The following is an 18,035-nucleotide window of genomic DNA, read 5'->3' on the forward strand; positions in this document are numbered from 1 at the left end:
GAGTAGCTAGTATTACAGGCATTAGCCACCAGCATCCATCTCTCTCCTTTTCTTAAGAAAATGTGTCTGTGTTTCCATTCAAGTTTTCTTTTTTAAAAATGGCCACAGTATCCTTACCATCTTCTCTAGATTGCAATATATAACCTACTTCCTGCTTGTCCCTTGGGCCAAAAAGCTTAGATCATGCCATTTGGAAGGTTAATGGAGCCATGTTTTCACTCTTCACAATTTTAATTCCACAAGATAATCACTTGACTTATTTGCACTTCTTAGGGGAGACACTGAAAATGTAAATAATATGGAGGGATATATATGTGTGTGTGTGTATGTGTGTGTGTGTGTGTGTGTGTGTGTGTGTGTGTGTGTGTGTGTGTATAACTTTATTGTCTCATACTAGGTTTATTACCCTAAGCCCATATTCTTTTTTTTTTTTTTTGGGGGGGGGGTCCGGTCGTGGGGCCTGAACTCTGGGCCTGGGTGCTGTCCCTCAGCTCTTCAGCTCAAGGCTAGCGCTCTACCTCTTGAGCCACAGCACGTCTTCCGGCATTTTTCTTTTTGCTTATGTGGTGCTGAGGAATCGAACCCAGGGCCTCAGGCATGCAAAGCAAGCGCTCTACCACTGAGCCACCTTCCCAGCCCTAAGCCCATATGCTTAATCAAATGAATCCTTTGCAGAATCCACAAAGTGGGATGGATTAACAAGGCTCTGAAAGGGGTTTTTCAAGTTCTTTTTCCAAGTTCACAGAAATAGGGTTTACCAAATGTTCAAAAATAATTATGATGAATCATAATCGTGAAGAAACAGTTTTCTGTCGTTATTACGAAGTTATTTTTAAAGTGTTTCTTCATGAATCATACAAAATAACCAATTGCAAAATAAATTGTCATCTTAGAATTACTTCTGAGACAAGGAAACTCAACTTTAAAAAAAGAAAACCAATATTAATTAAAGGCCAAATAAAAGAAATGATGTAGTAATAAGCGAAGCAATAAACTTCCCAAATGTAGGTAATGTCATTATTAAAGAATACTTCTCAAATTTTGATTCAATTTTAATCCCTAGTATAGCTTTAAATTATTTTGGAAAAATTACAAGCCCTTTTAGATGATTCAGTTCTTTTAGGATCACAGCAGAGTTCCATCTTAGTTCTTGAAGCTTGAAGAAGTTTTAATACAGATATATATTAATGATCAAGTTTATGAATTATAATCCAGAATTCTGTCTATGCAAAGTGAACCAACATTGCATGCTTTTCCTTTGTTAAAAAATATTGAGAGCCTGGTTCTGATGGCTCACGCCTGTAATCTTAGCTACACAGGAGGCTGAGATCTGAGGATTGTGGTTCAAAGTTAGCCTGGGCAGGAAAGTCCGTGAGACTTTTACCTCTAATTAACCACCAGAAAACCTGAAGTGGTGCTGTGGCTCAAGTGGTAGAGTGCTCCCCTTGAGCTGAAGAGCTGAGGGACAGCACCCAGGCCCAGAGTTAAAGTCCCATGATGGACAATATATATATATATATATATAATATTTTAATAACAAAATGGTTATCTTTACTCTACCCAGGTCTTTTGGTTTTTAGGACTCCTCTAAACATGAGGCATGTAGTTGCATAGGCATTCGTGTTCTCAGGACATAATGGTAATTGAGTGGGAGGCTTATATAATGGTACTGAGATGCTCCAGGCCTTGCACTAGCTCAGCTTGCTTGCTCACCTGGTATGCTACCACTTAAACCATATCTCCAGCCCTGTTTTTGGTTGGTTATTTTGGAGATGGAGTCTTATTGGCTTCTCTGCCCAGACTGGCTTTAAACTGTAATCCTCTGGCTGTCAGCCTCCTAAGTAGCCAGCATTACAGGCATGAGCTACTGGAGGGTGGCTCTCCACTTTTTACCTGGTAACATTCTGATACTTGGAGAGATGAAGTAATTTGCTGGTATACTAAGGCCTATCTACTTGCTCTTTGGATAGAATTTTCTTTTGCAGTTCTGGGGTTGCATACAGGGCCTCACACTTGCTCAATAAGCAGTCTACCATGTAAGCCATGCCCACAAACCTGTTTTGCTTTAGTTATTTTCTTTAAGTGGATCTACAATCAGAGCATTATCCTCCAACCTGTAGCTCACATAGATGAGACCATAGGTATAAACCACCATACCCACGTTTTAGTCAGAGATCTTGAATCACACTCCCCCTGGATAGCTTGGATTACAGGAGTGAGCCACCACACTGGGCCTTGAATAAATGTATCAACCAGGGCCTAATCAAGAGCAAGCAAGCACATTAGCTATTTCATTTAAGAAAATTTAATATAAATAATTATTAATCAAGCATACAGTTAACTAAGTAACTGAAACAACATAAAGGCAAATTTTTACCCAATAGAGGTAAAACTGTGCTGTCTAATAGAATAGTCATTAGGTATATATGCCTTGTGAATACTTGAAACATGGCTGGTACAAATGATGAACTACATTTTTAATTTTACTTAATTGTAATTCCTTTAAATTAAAAAAAACCTGAGCCTAGATATGCCCAATTCTGGCCAATCTAGACAAGCAGGGACTGGATTTATTCTCCTTGACACAACTGAATACTGGAAAAAATGTATAAAGTAGTTTTTTTGAGGCACTGAAAAACAAACAGGAGCAAAGATCCCTGAGAGAAGGAAACAAGTGAAGTAAAAAATAATCAAGGACTGTCCCCCAGCTTTATTAATTTAAGAGAATTTCCTGGGCTGGGAATATGGCTTAGTGGTAGAGTGATTGCCTAGCATGCATGAAGCCTTGGGTTCAATTCCTCAGCACCACATAGTAGAAAAAGCCACAAGTGATGCTGTGGCTCAAATGGTAGAGCACTAGCCTTGAGCTGAAGAGCTGAAGGACAGTGCCCAGGCCCAGAGTTCAGGTCCCACAACCACAACCAACAAAAAATAAAAAAATAAAATAAAAAAGAGAGAGTTGGAGCTGGGAATGTGGCCTAGTGGTAGAGGGCTTGCCTAGCATGCATGAAGCCCTGGGTTCAATTCCTCATTACCACATAAATAGAAAAAGCTGGAAGTAGCGCTGTGGCTCAAGTGGTAGAATGCTAGCCTTGAGCAAAAGTAGCTCAGGTACAGTGCCCAGGCCCTGAGTTGCAGCCCTAGGATGGGGAGAGAGGAGAGAGGAGAGAGGAGAGAGAGAGAGAGAGAGAGAGAGAGAGAGAGAGAGAGAGAGAGAGAGAGAGAGAGAGAGAGAGAGAGAGAGAGAGAGAGAGAGAGAGAGAGAGCTTCCTGGTTGTGGTCAAGGGAAGCAGAGGCAGAGCCTGGAACTCCCTTAGTTAAGAAGATAGAGTTACAAGCTGGGCACCAGTGGCTCACGCCTGTAATCCTAGCTACTCAGGAGGCTCAGGTCTGAGGATCACGCTTCAAAGCCAGCCCAGGCAGAAAAGTCCGTGAAACTCTTATCTCCAATAAACCACCAGAAAACCAGAAGTGGTGCTGTAGCTCAAGTGGTAGAGCACTACCCTTGAGCTGAAGAGCTGAGGGACAGCGCTCAGGCCCAGAGTTCAAACCCCACGACAAACAAAAAGAAGAAGAAGAAGAAGAAGATAGAGCTACAAGTTCAGGATGCTTAAAGCAGCTAGATTTTTCAGCACAAAAATACCATGAAGGAGGGCACTTCCCAGGCAGATAACTTCAGAAAGTTGCAGAAGGCTCACCCTTGAGTACATGGCAAAATAAGGATAGGTGCAAATATGTGAGGAAACTACCAGAGACAAGGAAAGGAACAGCACTCAACCTGTATACAAATCTATATATTTTTTAATTTTTTTATTGTAAAGATACTATACAGAGGGTTACAGTTACATGAGTGAGGTAATGAGTACACTTCCTCTTGAACATTGTTACCCCCTCCATTGTTTTCCCCCTACCATCCCCTCCCTCCCTCCCTTCCCCGAGGTTCTTTTTTTTTTTTTTGATTGTGATTAAGTGATTACTTAATTTCCGGAAATTCACAGTATTGTGGAATAATGATGCTCATTTAAAGTCACAAGTTCATTCTAACTTTCCTGGAGCAAATTGTCTATCACAGTCTGTAATATATAACGGTGCTCACATGTTATATACCATATATGTGATCAGCAGCGTGGGGATATTTGGTAGTGGTTCAACCAGATGAGTGGGAGTTCTTTGTTTCTTAAGTCCTGTTAGTTTTGTCATGTATACAAATCTAGAAGAGCACTCCTTATCCCCAAAGGCAGACTGGAAAACTCATTCATGGTGAATTGCATAGCATACTCAGAAGGGTCTTGTCTCATTAGAAGGGGATAATTAGCTTGGCAGTGGAGAGGAAGGGGGAGACAATGCTTTGCTGCTATCTAAAAGATAACCTGACAAAAAAGAAAAACTATGGGGGGGGGAGGGAGATGGGAAGGGATGGGAAGGGGAAACAAAGGAGGAGGCAACAATGCTTGATAAGACATGTACTCATTACCTTGCTCATGTAATTGTAACCCCTCTGTATGGTATTTTCACAATAAAAAAAAGAGAAAACTATGTTTAAGAAATTTTAAAAAGAATTAAACTGAACTATAACTGTCACTCTATCATTTCTAAATGGTCAAAAAGTGATATAGAGGCATGCAAGATATTACAAAGAGGAAAACTGAGTTTCTAAACATGAAAATCGTAATATCTAAGATAAAAACACTGGATAAAGCTGAGCACCAGTGGCTCATACCTATAATCCTAGCTACTCTGGAGGCTGAAATCTGTGGATTGCGATTCAAAACCAACCTAGGCAGGAAAGTCCATGAGACCATCTCAATTAACTATCAGAAAACCAGAAGTGGTGCTGTGGTTCAAAGTCATAGAAGGCTATCCTTGAGCCAAAAGAGCTCAGGGACAATGCCCAAGCCCTGGGTTCAAGCCTCATGAACAACAACAACAACAATACTAAGGAGAAGAAGGGAATAAATGTATGTCAATACATTTACAGATTTAGAGGAAAAGACTTTGGCTAATTGCTTAACATATACAGACCACCTGACTAACTGGACATGAAATGGACATACAATCAAATTGTAAAAGAAGAAGTATTTTCAGATAACTGCTTGTATACAAAAAACAGTTGCAACTAAAAAAAAGCTAAATAAGGTTTAGCAAAGTTTCAGATTACAATCTTAATATACAAAAAATATTTTTGCTTCTCTACTAAAAGGGTGATTGAAATTGAAAATATAAAATATCATTTATGACCCCTTGGTCCACAGGACCTTGAATCTTAATGATCCTACAGCAGCCTCTGGAATTCCCCCCCCCTACACATCCTTCTCCCATGGGGCCTTGCGTATGCTACCTGGAGAGGGCAGAGACTCGGAAATGCCAGGGAGTCTGAGGAAAACATGGCCATCCACGTCTCTACACTGAGCCTATATAATGACCACCCCTACTGCAGCCCCCGCACAGCTTTCCCACCAGCCCTGCCCTCAGTCAGAAGCCCTTGCTTTAAGCTGCTTCTCTGGTGCTACCCTGGAAGACTAATTACAGAGGCTCTCTGGCTGCTGAGGTTGGGGAATACCGTCATTCCCCACTACCCTGCAAGAGCAGCTGTGGACATAATGGAGCTGTGAGTACTGGAGCCTGTGCTCCTGGCCACTATAAAAAAGACAAGCAAGCTACCAGGGCTTATCCTCCTCCAGAACATGTGTCAGGGCCTCTCCAATAGAGGACTCTGAACTCCATGGAGCCCTGGGCGGCAGGGGCAACAGCAAGGAAGGCAGATATTAACACTGCCCCCCATACCCCTTGAAATGAAGACATATTGCTGAGTAGTTAAATAAATAACTTAGCATTTACAACATGTAAATATGGTGGGGAGTGAATTTGTGCAAAGTTTACTGAGTGTATGAAAATATCACAATGAAACCTCCTCAGCATTACAAATGTATGTTAATTCAAAAACAAAGCAATAAAATGTTAATACTTATGGATAAATCAGACAAAAGATGCCTGAAATGCTTTTTGTTGGAAACAATAATCTACAACGGAAACTAAAGCAAATCTACATAAAGAGATTTGTGCCTTATTCATATTGTCAGAGGATTCAGTATTGTTCAGATGACGTTTTTTCCTAATTGAGTCAGATTCAGTAAAATCTCTTTCAGACCTCCAAAAGATTTTCTCTATGAAAACCCACACACTGATTCTAAAATTCAAATAGGAATGTAAATGACCCAAACGAGCCCAAAGAACTTTAATAAAAGAACACATTTAGAAAGTTGAAACCACTTATAAAAAAGAAAGCTGAAACCACTTAATATTAATAGTTATTATAAAGCTGTTGGTTTTAATGCTTACTATGAAGCTATATTATATTTGATAGTGCATATTAGTGTCAAATAAATATAGTTATGGAACAGGATAGTGTCTAAAAATATACACACAAAAACAGACAACTGCTATTTTTTAATCAATGGTAAAAAGGCAATTCACTGGAAAAAGAATAACCTTTCCAATAAATGTTGCTGCAACAACTAGATATACATATGTCATATACAAAGATAACTCAAAATAGATCATAGTCCTAAATATAAAAACTAAGATTTAAAAAAGTCCTTAGAGAACATTTAGGAGGAAAAAATTTATGATCTTCAGTTAGGCAATGATTGCTTAGATGACATAAAAAGCAAAATCCATTCAAAATAAATTGAACTTTATAAAAATCAAAAACAAACTTTTGCTCTTTGAAACACAAGACAGGAGAGGAGGCTCAAGTGATAAGGTACCTGCATAGCACATACAAGGAGGCCCTGAGTTCAAATTCTATACTACAAAAAAAAATCTGTTGAGAGTGGAGAAGTAGTTCATTGTTAGGGCACTTCCTTAACATGGTCAAGAAAACCCTAGGTTTGATCCCCAGTATCTTCACACACACACACCCCCTTCTCTCTCTCTCTCTCTCTCTCTCTCTCTCTCTCTCTCTCTCTCTCTCTCTCTCTCTCTCTCTCTCTCTCTCTCTCTCTCTCTGTATGTTTTGGGGCTAGAGTCATAGCTCAAGTGGTGGAACACCTGCCTAGCAAGCACAGGACTCTAAGTTCAAACCCTAGTATGGCAAAAACAAAGAAATAAAAAGACAAAACAATAAAAGACAATTTATAGACTCAAAAAATTGTCTGCAATGCATACAGCTTACAAAAGATTTGTATTGAAAAATATACTCTCAATTTTTAATAAGAAAATAAACTCAATGAATAAATCAATATATAATTGACCAAAGATTTGAACAGATACTTCTTCAAAAAGGACATACATTGTCATTGTCATTAGGTACATGTGAATTAATACCATCATAAAATATATTAACATACACATGAAGATGGCTTCAATTAAAAAGAATATCTATAAAAATGCTGCTGAAATCCAGGAACCAGTGGCTCACACCTGTAATCCTAGCTACTCAGAAGGCTGAGATCTGAGGATTGTGGTTCAAAGGCAGCCTGGGCAGGAAAGTCTGTAAGACTCTTATTTCCAATTAACCACCAGAAAACCAGAAGTGGCACTGTGGCTCAAGTGGTAGAGTGCTCGCCTTAAGCTGAAGAGCTGAGGGACAGTGCCCAGGCCCAGAGTTCAAGCTCCATGACTGACAAAACAAAAACAAAAACAAAAAACAATAATGCTGCTGAGGATGCCAATGAACTGAAGTCTCTCACAGAGCTGGCAGGAATGCAAATGGTTTAAACAGTTTGATGGTTATATCAAAAAAGTTAATCATATACTTATGAAATGATTCATCTACTCTCCTCTAAGTTATGTACACCAAGGAAAACATATATTCTCAAGTGAGTAGAATAGCACTTGCCCAACACACATGAGGCCCTGAGTATGCCCCCACCACTGAAAAAAGAGAAAAAAATATAGAAAATTGGAAGTGGTGCTATGGCTGAAGTGGTAGAGTGCTTGCCTTGAGCTGAAGAGCTCAGGAACAGCTCCCAGGCCCAGAGTTCAAGACTCATGACTGGAAAAAAAAAAAGACTCAAAGGTCAGGTGCTGGTAACTTACTCCTAAAATCCTAGCTACTCAGGAAGCTGAGATATGAGGATCATGGTTCAAAGCCAGCCTGCGCAGGAAAGTCCACGAGACTCTTATCTCCAATAATCACCAAAAAGCTAGGAGTAGAGCTGTGGTACAAGTGGTAGAGTGCTAGCCTTGAGCAAAAGAAGCTCAGAGATAGTGCTTAGGCCCTGACTTCAAAAGGATTCAAAAGTGCCAGTGCCCTGTGAACCTTCTCTAACACAGCAAAAAAGATGACATCAAACACATACTAAGAGAATCCCTAATAGGTCTGCCAAGACTCCGAGATAAAGTGCAGGTCAAATTAGCCTATGTAGCCTGTGTCACCAGGTCGCCAAAACAGAGCTCTTCCTCTATAGATGAGTCTCTAACCATGGAACAGGAACAGGTTTTCTTGGGCAGTTCTTCCTCAGCGTTCCTGTAACTCAATGAGAGAGAAAAAGAACATCATGTGGGACTTCCGGTGGGCAGTCTATGCCTAACTTCTCTGGACTCTGAATAAAGCATGTCTTTTATTCTGTTGTTTTTTGTTCTGTAATCCTTTGCTGCAATAAACATAGCAGTGAGTAAAATCTACTATTCCTTCTAGAGTATCCACGAGCCTGAAGCAGTTCTGGCATCCCAGAAGCATGGAATTTTACTCAACAAATTGTGGTGGCAAAATTCAACATCCCTAGACAAAATGATGATAAACCTATGATGATGATAAAATGATGATAAATCCTTATATAACAACTGGAAACAAGTGATTTAAACATAAAATTGATTTAAACGTAAAATTACATAACTTTTAGAAGAGAACATAGGAGAAAAACATCATGGTTTTATATTTGGTGAAAGGGACTTAGAAATAACAGCAGATACATAATGCACAGAAGGGAAAATGAATAATATAAAAGAATAAAATCTATAGACAGGGTGAACATGTTTGTAATCATACTTCTCACAAAGGATTTGTATTCAGAATATAAAAAGAATTATTAAGATTCAGCTAAGAAACCAGGCAATGTTTTGGTGATACTGGGGTTTTGAACCCAGGGCCTTATACTTGCTTGGCAAGTACTCTATCAGTTGACCCATGCCTCCAGCCCTTTTTGCTTTAGTTTGTCTTTTGGATAGTTGTCTTGCTTTAGCTGGAGTCAGCCTCAGAATTCAGGCTTCTTATCTCCACCTCCTGAATAACTAAGATTATAGGCATGAACCACCATATACACCCAATTTTTTGCCAATGGGAAAAAGACTTAAACACATCACCAAAAGATTAGATAAACAATGGTGGTTGTATACATAAGAAGATATTCAATATCACAAAATGCAAAATTAAAGCTACAATGATATGTGGCTATTCAAATAGCGAAAGAAAACACTAGTTAAACTAAATGCTGATGTGAATGCCAAGAAATAAGATTACTCATACATTGTTGGTAGGGATGTGAAATGAGATAGCTACTCTGGAAATCATTCTGATAGTTTCTTTAAAAAGTATATACAGTTATATCTGGGTGCCAGTGGCTCACGCCTGTAATCCTAGCTACTCAGGAGTCTGAGATCTGAGGATTGTGGTTTCCACACAGGGAGGAAAGTCTGTGAGACTCTTGCTTCCACTAAACTACAAAAAAGCCAGAAGTACAGCTATGGCTCAAGTAGTAGAGTGCTAGCCTTGAGCAAAGGAAGCTCAGATTCTGAGTTCAAGCCCCAGGACTGGCACACACAATAAAAAGTATATACAGCTGTCATAAGGCTTGGCAATCACACTCTTAGGTACTTATTATTTATTTGCACATTCGTGCCTACCCCAAAATCTGTACTCAATCTGAGTACCTGCAATTCTAGCACTCAGTAGGCTGAGACAGGAAGATTTTGAGTTTCAGGCTAGACTGGACTCCAAAACAAGACCCTGTCTCAAAAAACTCAAATATCTGTTCTTAAATGTTCATAGCAGTTTTATTTGTAATAGCCAAAATTTTTAAAGAAACCAAATGTTCTTCAATGGTTGAATGATATAATTGGTATAATTATATCATCGATATAATTAACTATTTATATGGATCTGAAGGCTGTTATGTTCAGTAAAAATGTCTATCTCAAAAGGTTGCATCTTGGGCTGGGAAGTTGGCTCAGTGGTAGAGTGCTTGCCTCGCATACATGAGGCCCTGGGTTCGATTCCTCAGCACCACATAAGCAGAAAAAAAAAGCCGGAAGTGGCGCTGTGACTCAAGTGGTAGAGCGCTAGCCTTGAGCTGAAGAGCTGAGGGACAGCACCCAGGCCCAGAGTTCAGGCCCCATGACCGGACCCCCCCCCAAAAAAAAAAAGGTTGCATCTTCAAGCTGTAAGTAGAGCTATGGCTCAAGTGGTAGATTCTAACTTTGAGCAAAACAGCTCAGGGACAACACCTAGGTCCTAAGTCCAAGCCCCAGGACAGGCACAAATCACATGCACACACATATACACACACAGAATTATATCTTCAAAATAAAAAATAAAGAGATGGAGAATGTATTAGTGACTGCAAAGGGTTAGGCGAGGGTAAAGGAGGAAGTGAACATAGTAGTAATGGAACCATTCTATCTCTTGATTGTGGTGGTGGTGGTAACTTTACACAGCTAACCTTTGGGGAAATGCCATATAATCACAAAGATATAAGAAAATGAGCTGGATACCTGTATCTCACACCTGTAATCCTAGTTACTCAGGAGGCTGAGATCTGAGGATCATGGTTCAAAGCCAGCCTGGGCAGGAAAGCCTGTAAGATTCGTATCTCTAATAAACTACTCAGAAAAAGCCAGAAATGGTACTGTGACTCAAGTGGGAGAGCACTAGCTCAGGGACAGCACTCAGGCCCAGAGTTCAAGCTCCAGGAGAAGCAAAAGAGAAAGAGAGAGACAGAGACAGAGATAAAGACAGAGAGAGACAGAGAGAGAAGAAAATTATATGCTAAAATGGGTGAAATCTGATTAAGATCTGTAATCTACTTTGCTATCAGATGTCACTAATGGGAAAAGCTAGGTAATGGGTATCTGGACCCTCTCTATACTGCTTGTTACAACTTTTTCTAATTATTTCAAAATGAGATGCTAAAGTTGATGCTCAACTCAATTACTGGAAAACTTTTAAGTATGTCTTGAGATACTCGAACATGTACACTTTTCAACTGTAAATTTTGTGAAATCCAAATACAGACTGAAAATTTTTCATCCAAATCTAGCTATTCTAGAGGTGTAAAAACATATTCCTGATTTCAAAGACATATAAAAATGTAAACATCATCACATTAGTCATTTTCATACTAAAATGAAAACACTGCATATAGTGGGTTAAATATACTATTAAATTAAATTCACTGCTTTCTTTTTAATTTTTAAATGAGGCTACTAGAAAATCAAAATCTTGTATACAATGCATCTTATATTTCTCGGACAGTGCTGTCCCTAAAGTACCACAAAAATAAAAGATGAGCTGGGTACTATTGGCTCAGGAGGCTGAGATCTGAGGATTGTGGTTCAAAGCCAGCCCAGACAAGAAAGGCCTTAAGGCTCTTACCACCAATTAACCACCAAAAAGCTGAAAGTAAAGCTGTGGCTCAAGTGGTAGAGCATTAGCCTTTTACACTAAAGCTCAGGGACAATTGCCAGGCCCTGAGTCCAAGCCCCATGATTAGTGCATGCACACACGCACACACACACACACGCACACACACACATACACACGTAAAAGATGTAGGAAGCAAATATCACCCCTAGGGTATGAGGGGAGACAGGGAAGAGGTGGTAATTAAACTTGAAAGAAGGGTTCTAAGCTAACATAAGCTAACATTGTACTTCTGAAAAGGGGTACCTGCGGATAGGTTCTGGAATCTCTGAGTTTAGAGGAGGCTGCCTGGATATTCTAGGACCCAGACTTCTGAAGAGGGGAACAGAACTTTAGTGTTGTTTCTGAGCCAAGTGTGATGAATTACTGCAAACTGGTTTGGCTAGTGCCAAAGGAAGGACTTGGTATTTCCAGAGTGAAGCGGTCACAAACAGACAGGAAATGCAGAGTCAGTAAGCAGGCAGAAACAAATCTCGTCCTCCACCATTTTTGCAGCTTCTTTTCTTACTGTCTCCTATTGGGAGAACCAAACACAGAGGCAACAGACAAGGCAGAAACCTGCTTTCCAGCATCCAATCACTAATATAAAGCAAGTTACAGAACAGTGGATTTATGACAATTAATGATTGGCAATATATAACTGTGACAAAGGATGTTTGGCTAGCCTCCAAATATCTGTATCATTCCTTTCATCATGCCGAATTGTGGCTTTGAAGGGAGTGGCTCAGCAGATGGGAACTGGCATTTCTCAGATCCTCTTCCATGGAGATGGGGCTTACTATGAAGTCCTCATTAGTGCAATGGTATTCAGAGTAAAGTCTGAATTCCACATACCATCTCCATTCTTTCTCTTTTCCCATCTGTGGACTGGCTGGCAGCATCTAGGATGAGCTGTCTCATACTAGTGTTCGGTTTTATTGCTCAAGGCTACAGCTCTACTTCCAACTCTGTGTGTGTGTTGTGTATGCACACATGTGTGCCAGTCCTGGAACTTCAACTCAGAGCCTAGGCTCTCCCTGACCCTTTTTTCTCAAAGCTAGTGCTTTAAACCATAGTTCCACTTCTGAATCTTTTCCTTGGTAGTTTATTGGAGATCAGCAGATTTGTGCAAATCTTTCCTTTCTCAGGCTGACTTCGAACATCGATCCTCAGATCTCAGCCTCCTGAGTAGCTAAGATTACTGGTGTGAACAGGTCAGCACTCAGCTTGCCAAGGACATTTTAAAATGTATCAGAAAGGTGCTCACAAATGCTTATTGTAATGATTCCAAAACTTGAGCCACTTTTTATATAAGAACTGCACCTTTTACCTTTTGAACTTATTATTTAGCTGAGGAAAAGTGGATTCTCTTAAGAGTTTTAAAGAATTTCTTCATGCATTCTAAATTAAAAATCACTTAGCATTGAGAAGGTTTCTAGTATAATATGGCATTTACAATAGGGTACTATTAAAGCTGTTAACAAAATCTGTGTAATTTTATGTAAAATATACTGGGTGGGGAATAGAAAAGTGTGATGAATTCCGGAGTCTCTCCCTTCACTAGAACAAAAGTGTTTTGTTCTTAAATGATCCAATGTGAAAATATTAACAAGATACCTCTTCAGAGTTTTACTGAAGTTATATATTAACACACAAATTTGAAATTCCACCGCCTTAATTAAACAAAGGTGTAAATGCTATGATTTGGCTAAGGGAATGGCATTTAGCCACCAACTTTACACAGAAGCATATTCAAACTTCTCTTGAATACAGGGCTAAACTCAAGGACATGTTCTCAAAGAGAACAGTCACTTTAAAAATCTCCCATCCTTTACAAGAAAAAGCCTGGATCCTCTGTAACAAAGTCACAAGGATTACTGCAAGTCCTTTCAATATGTTCAGAGTTAACATTTTCAGCCTTTAAATTTCGACAAACAGGTCTCACATTCTTAAAAAGATTCCTGTGCTTAATGTTGGCTCAAGACAGCAGAGATTAGGAGTTGGAGGTGTGGCAGAATGCTAGTCAATGAATGAAAGTGGTAGGTACCAAGTTCAAGTCCTGGTCTTGAAAAGAGGGACAGACAGACAGACAGACAGACAGACAGACAGACAGACAGACAGGCAGGCAGGCAGGCAGGCAGGTAGGTGCTGATGCTCATGCTAGCATACCAGGAGGCTGAGATCTGAAGATTGCCAGCCCAGCCAGGAAAGCCCATGAGACTCTTGTTTCCAATTAACCACCAGAAAACTGGAAGTGGAGCTGTGGCTCAACTGGTAGTGCTAGCCTTGAGAAAAAAAGCTCAGGGACAATGCTCAGGCCCTGAGTTGAAGCTCCAGGACACACATTTTAAAAAATCCTGCATTCCGAGACAGAGTGGTTTAAAAGGCTAGCAAACATATCTTAGAGAGGAGTCCCGCCAATGTCTCTAGCTCTTCATCTTGGCCAAGCTTTTCTGGTAGCTGAGATGGTTGGTAATTGAAAAAAAAAAAAGCATCCTTTGTCACGTTATATATTGCCAATTTTGATATAATTGTCTCAGTCATAAATCCACTCTTCTGTACCTTGCTTAAAAAAAAACACTAGAAAACTGCACGCTGGTGGCTCACACCTGTAATCCTAGCAACTCTGGAGACTGAGATATGAGGATCATGGTTAAAAGCCAGCCCAGGCAGGAAAGTCAAATGAGACTCTTACCTCTGATTAACCACCAGAAAATAAGAAATGGGGCCATGGTTCAAAGTGGTACAGTGCTGCCTATCTCCAGTTAACCACCAGAAAACTAGAAGTAGCACTATGGCTCAAAGTGGTAGAGTGCTAGCCTTGAGCAAAAGAGCTACAGAACAGCGCCCAGGCCCTGAGTTCAAGCCCTACAACTGACACAAAAAAAGACTGGAAAGAGAATTTGAATGGTCAACGCCAAGGACAAGAACCAGGAAGGCTCCTATCCAGCTAGCAGTATCCAGTTAATGGATATGGGGAAGCACCAAATGTACACATGTGTGTTCATTCCCTCCTTTCCTCCTCCTCCTGCCTCCACCCTCTTCCTTTCCCTCTTCCTCTCCCTCTCTCTCCCTCCTTACCTCCATGCTTTGCAGGCTCTTGTTCTCAAGCCCTCTGATACAAACTTAAACTCTGACATTTATCTCCCTTTTTAAGTTATCGATTTCCAGTTTCCTCTTCCAAACTAGGCTCAAAGGAATAACATACAGTTCACACAGAAGAGAATCAAACTTTACAAGGTTTGGCAGAAGCATATAAAATAAAACTTTAGCAGAATTCTGTGTCAGTAGTAACAAGTTTTACAATAAAATTTAAAAGTTTAGCTACAGAAGCTTAAAGGGCTCTCAAGTCAGCCAAGATCAATATGGATTAAGGGACACAAAGGGATTAAACTAGTTGTATCTAATATCAGTTTGCAACCTCCAAAATATTCCCTTCAGTAGCTTTCCACTCTCCTTGAAATGTTCACCATAAGAGTCACTTGTAAGGGGCCTTCCCATGAGATAAAAGTAAATTTCTAGAATCTTGATCCCCAGAACTGCAAAAAAAAAATCTCTTTTTTTGCCAGGTGCAGGTGGCTCATGCCTGTAATCCTAGGTACTCAGGAGACTGAGATCTGAGGATCACAGTTCGAAGCCAGCCTGGGACTCTTATTTCCAATTAACCACTCAAAAACTGGAAGTGTGGCTCAAAGTGATAGAAAGCTAGCCTTGAGCAAAAGACCTCGGGGACAGTGCCCAAGCTCTGAGTTCAAGCCCTACAATTGACAAAAAAAAAATCTTTTCTTTATTTAACACCCACTTCTTGGGGTCTGTGAGCATAATATACAACTGACTAGTTAAATATACTATCTTTCTGTGACATCAATATTTTTGTGTGCTAGTATCTGGATTTGAAGTCAAGACCTCAGGGTCTTGTGCTCTCTCTCAATTTTCTTGCTTTCAGCTGGCACTCTACCATTTGAGCCAGACCTCCAATCTAGCTTTTTGCTGGTTAATAGCTTTTTGTTGGAAGTAGATAGAGTCTGGAAGACTTTTCTGCCCAGATGGACTTTGAACTTTGGTCTTCAGATTTCAGCTCCTGAGTAGTTAGGATTACAGGCATGAGCCATCAGCACCCAGCTTTAGTATTGTAATAACAATATCTCAATAATGTACATCTGGTGGATAATTACAAGCTTTAACCAAATCCATCCATCAGCTCTGTGTGGTGACCTAATCATATGTCCATCTTTATTGTGTTGACCCTGACCTGGAAATGGTCTGAGGAAAAGTTGCTCACTGTTACAGAACAAGTCAGTGGAAGAACCAGGAAATCACATCACCTTACTTCTGGCCAGTGTCTTTTTCTATGGCTAAACATTTTTTAACTTCCATGTTCCTAAAATGATCATGGTTTGCTTCTGACAATTTGGACAGAAAAACAGATGGCTATCTCAACCTTGTTCTAAGCATAAAACCAGAGGCATAAAACCTTAGCTAATTATGTGCACTGTGCACACTGGCTCACATCTAGTCCCTCCTGGGATCCTCTGCTAACCCTTGTCACCTAGCTAGAGACTTTCTCCAGGACCTTCTTGACCAAACCCACATTACAGCCATTGTTCCATTTCAGCAAATACTATTAGTACCTAAGAATCCAGAGCCTTATAACTAGTTAGACTTACTGTTTTGTGTGATGGTATAATAAAATTCATCAGGGAAGAGAAAAAAGAGGCAAGCCAGTTGCTGGTGGCTCATGCCTAGAAGCCTAGCTACTAAGAGGCTGAGATCTGAGGAGCATAGTTCAAAGCCAGCCCAGGCAGGAAAGTCTGTGAGACTTGTCTCCAATAAACTACCAAAGAAGCTGTAAATGGAGCTGTGGTTCAAGTGGTAGAACAGTAGTTTTAAGCAAACGAAGCTCAGGAACAGCATCCAGGCCGAGTTCAAGCCCTAGGACTGGCGTGCACATGCGCGTACACACACACACACACACACACACACACACACACACACACACACACACACACACACACACACACACACACACACACACGGAAAAGTGACAATTGAAAATATCAGAGGTTTAACCAAACTGTTGGATTTTAGGTTACAACTGAGACACATGTTCAGTTCCATTTGTTCCACTTTCTCTTTCTACCTAACATTCTGAGATGGTAATGGGTTGACCTAGAGACTCTGCAAGATTCTGAAGGAAGAGAAAATAAATAGTTATTTGACTTCCCTTCTTAATAAAAAAGAAAAGGTTTCTCCTCTGCCCTCAAGTTAGCTAAAAACTCTGCCTTCCATTTTCCTGTGGAGACATGCATGTCTATTTCAACTTTCCAGTTACTCCTAGATACAAGCACATGGGCATTTAATTTATAACTGGGATTTTTTTCATGACAGGTTCCAAAGGTGATCAGGGCATGTTTGATACTTGCACTTTTTCATCCCGATGACAAGGGAAATAAATGTCCAGCCGAAAGGATTTAAGTCTTAGGACATTAGGGAAGAAATTTTCATAAGAATTTCACAACCAGAAAGGTTAGGGATCTGAAAATGGATAGCCCTGAGAAGGTAAGAATGGAAATGAGGTTCTCTTCCATTTTGAAGGATGATGAGATGACTTAGATAATAAGACGAAGTTCAAAGTGATGAATTTAGTCACATTCAAATGGATGACTCATTAGATGCATGACTATAAAGTTACAAGGCTATCTAACTTTTAGAGGTAAAACTCATATATATCCTAGCAAAGTAACATATTACATCATGCTTACAACTGCAGGAGATTATTTCTGAAGTCACATTATACAGGTTAAAACTTTCCATAATAGTTCAGTTCAACAAGCAGTTATCAAATGTTTATTTCTCAGGGACCATGCTGGTTTGCTACAGATACAGAGAGAATAGCTAGTTGTAATTGTCAAGAATTACTAAGAATTTTTTTTACTATGAAAGATACTCCACCATGTGCTTTAAAGACATCATCCCATTTTCTTCTTTCCAAGGTTTTCTTATTGCCATTTGTCCAGATGAGTCATAGAAAGGTTAAATATTATGTCTCAGGATGCACAGTTAGTACATAGCACAGACAGGATTTAACAACCCCAGGTCTCATTCCAAACCTCATGATCTTAACCACTATATTATGCTGCCTCAGATACTAGTAAGTTTTAAGAGCCTTATGGTACAGCAGCAAAAACATACACAAAGAAATATTCTCAAATTGTAGGAACAAAAAATAACTATGTTAAGTGAAGTAAGTCAGGCCTCAAGAAACAAAGGACTCATGGTTTCCCTTATATATGGAAGCTAGACTTAGCTTATAAACTTAAAAGTAAATACATTGGATGATATGCAAATATAGACAAATATATTAAGAATCCAAGGAAAAACTCAAATGATGTAATTCCTTAGAAAGACAAAGTTC

At 39.8% G+C, this 18,035-nt stretch overlaps 1 long non-coding RNA gene and 1 pseudogene across 1 annotated transcript in view; one reads left to right on the plus strand and one right to left on the minus strand.

The window, feature by feature from the left end:
* Positions 1-18,035, minus strand: part of LOC138840110 (uncharacterized) — a 67,730-nt gene that overhangs the window by 7,324 nt on the left and 42,371 nt on the right. The gene's annotated exons all lie outside the window — the stretch shown is intronic.
* Positions 5,385-5,612, plus strand: LOC138839395 (host cell factor C1 regulator 1 pseudogene; annotated as a pseudogene).

The sequence above is a fragment of the Dipodomys merriami genome, unplaced genomic scaffold (genome assembly GCF_024711535.1).
Source record: "Dipodomys merriami isolate MVZ:Mamm:240054 unplaced genomic scaffold, mDipMer1.0.p SCAF_3, whole genome shotgun sequence".
NCBI lineage: Eukaryota > Metazoa > Chordata > Mammalia > Rodentia > Heteromyidae > Dipodomys > Dipodomys merriami.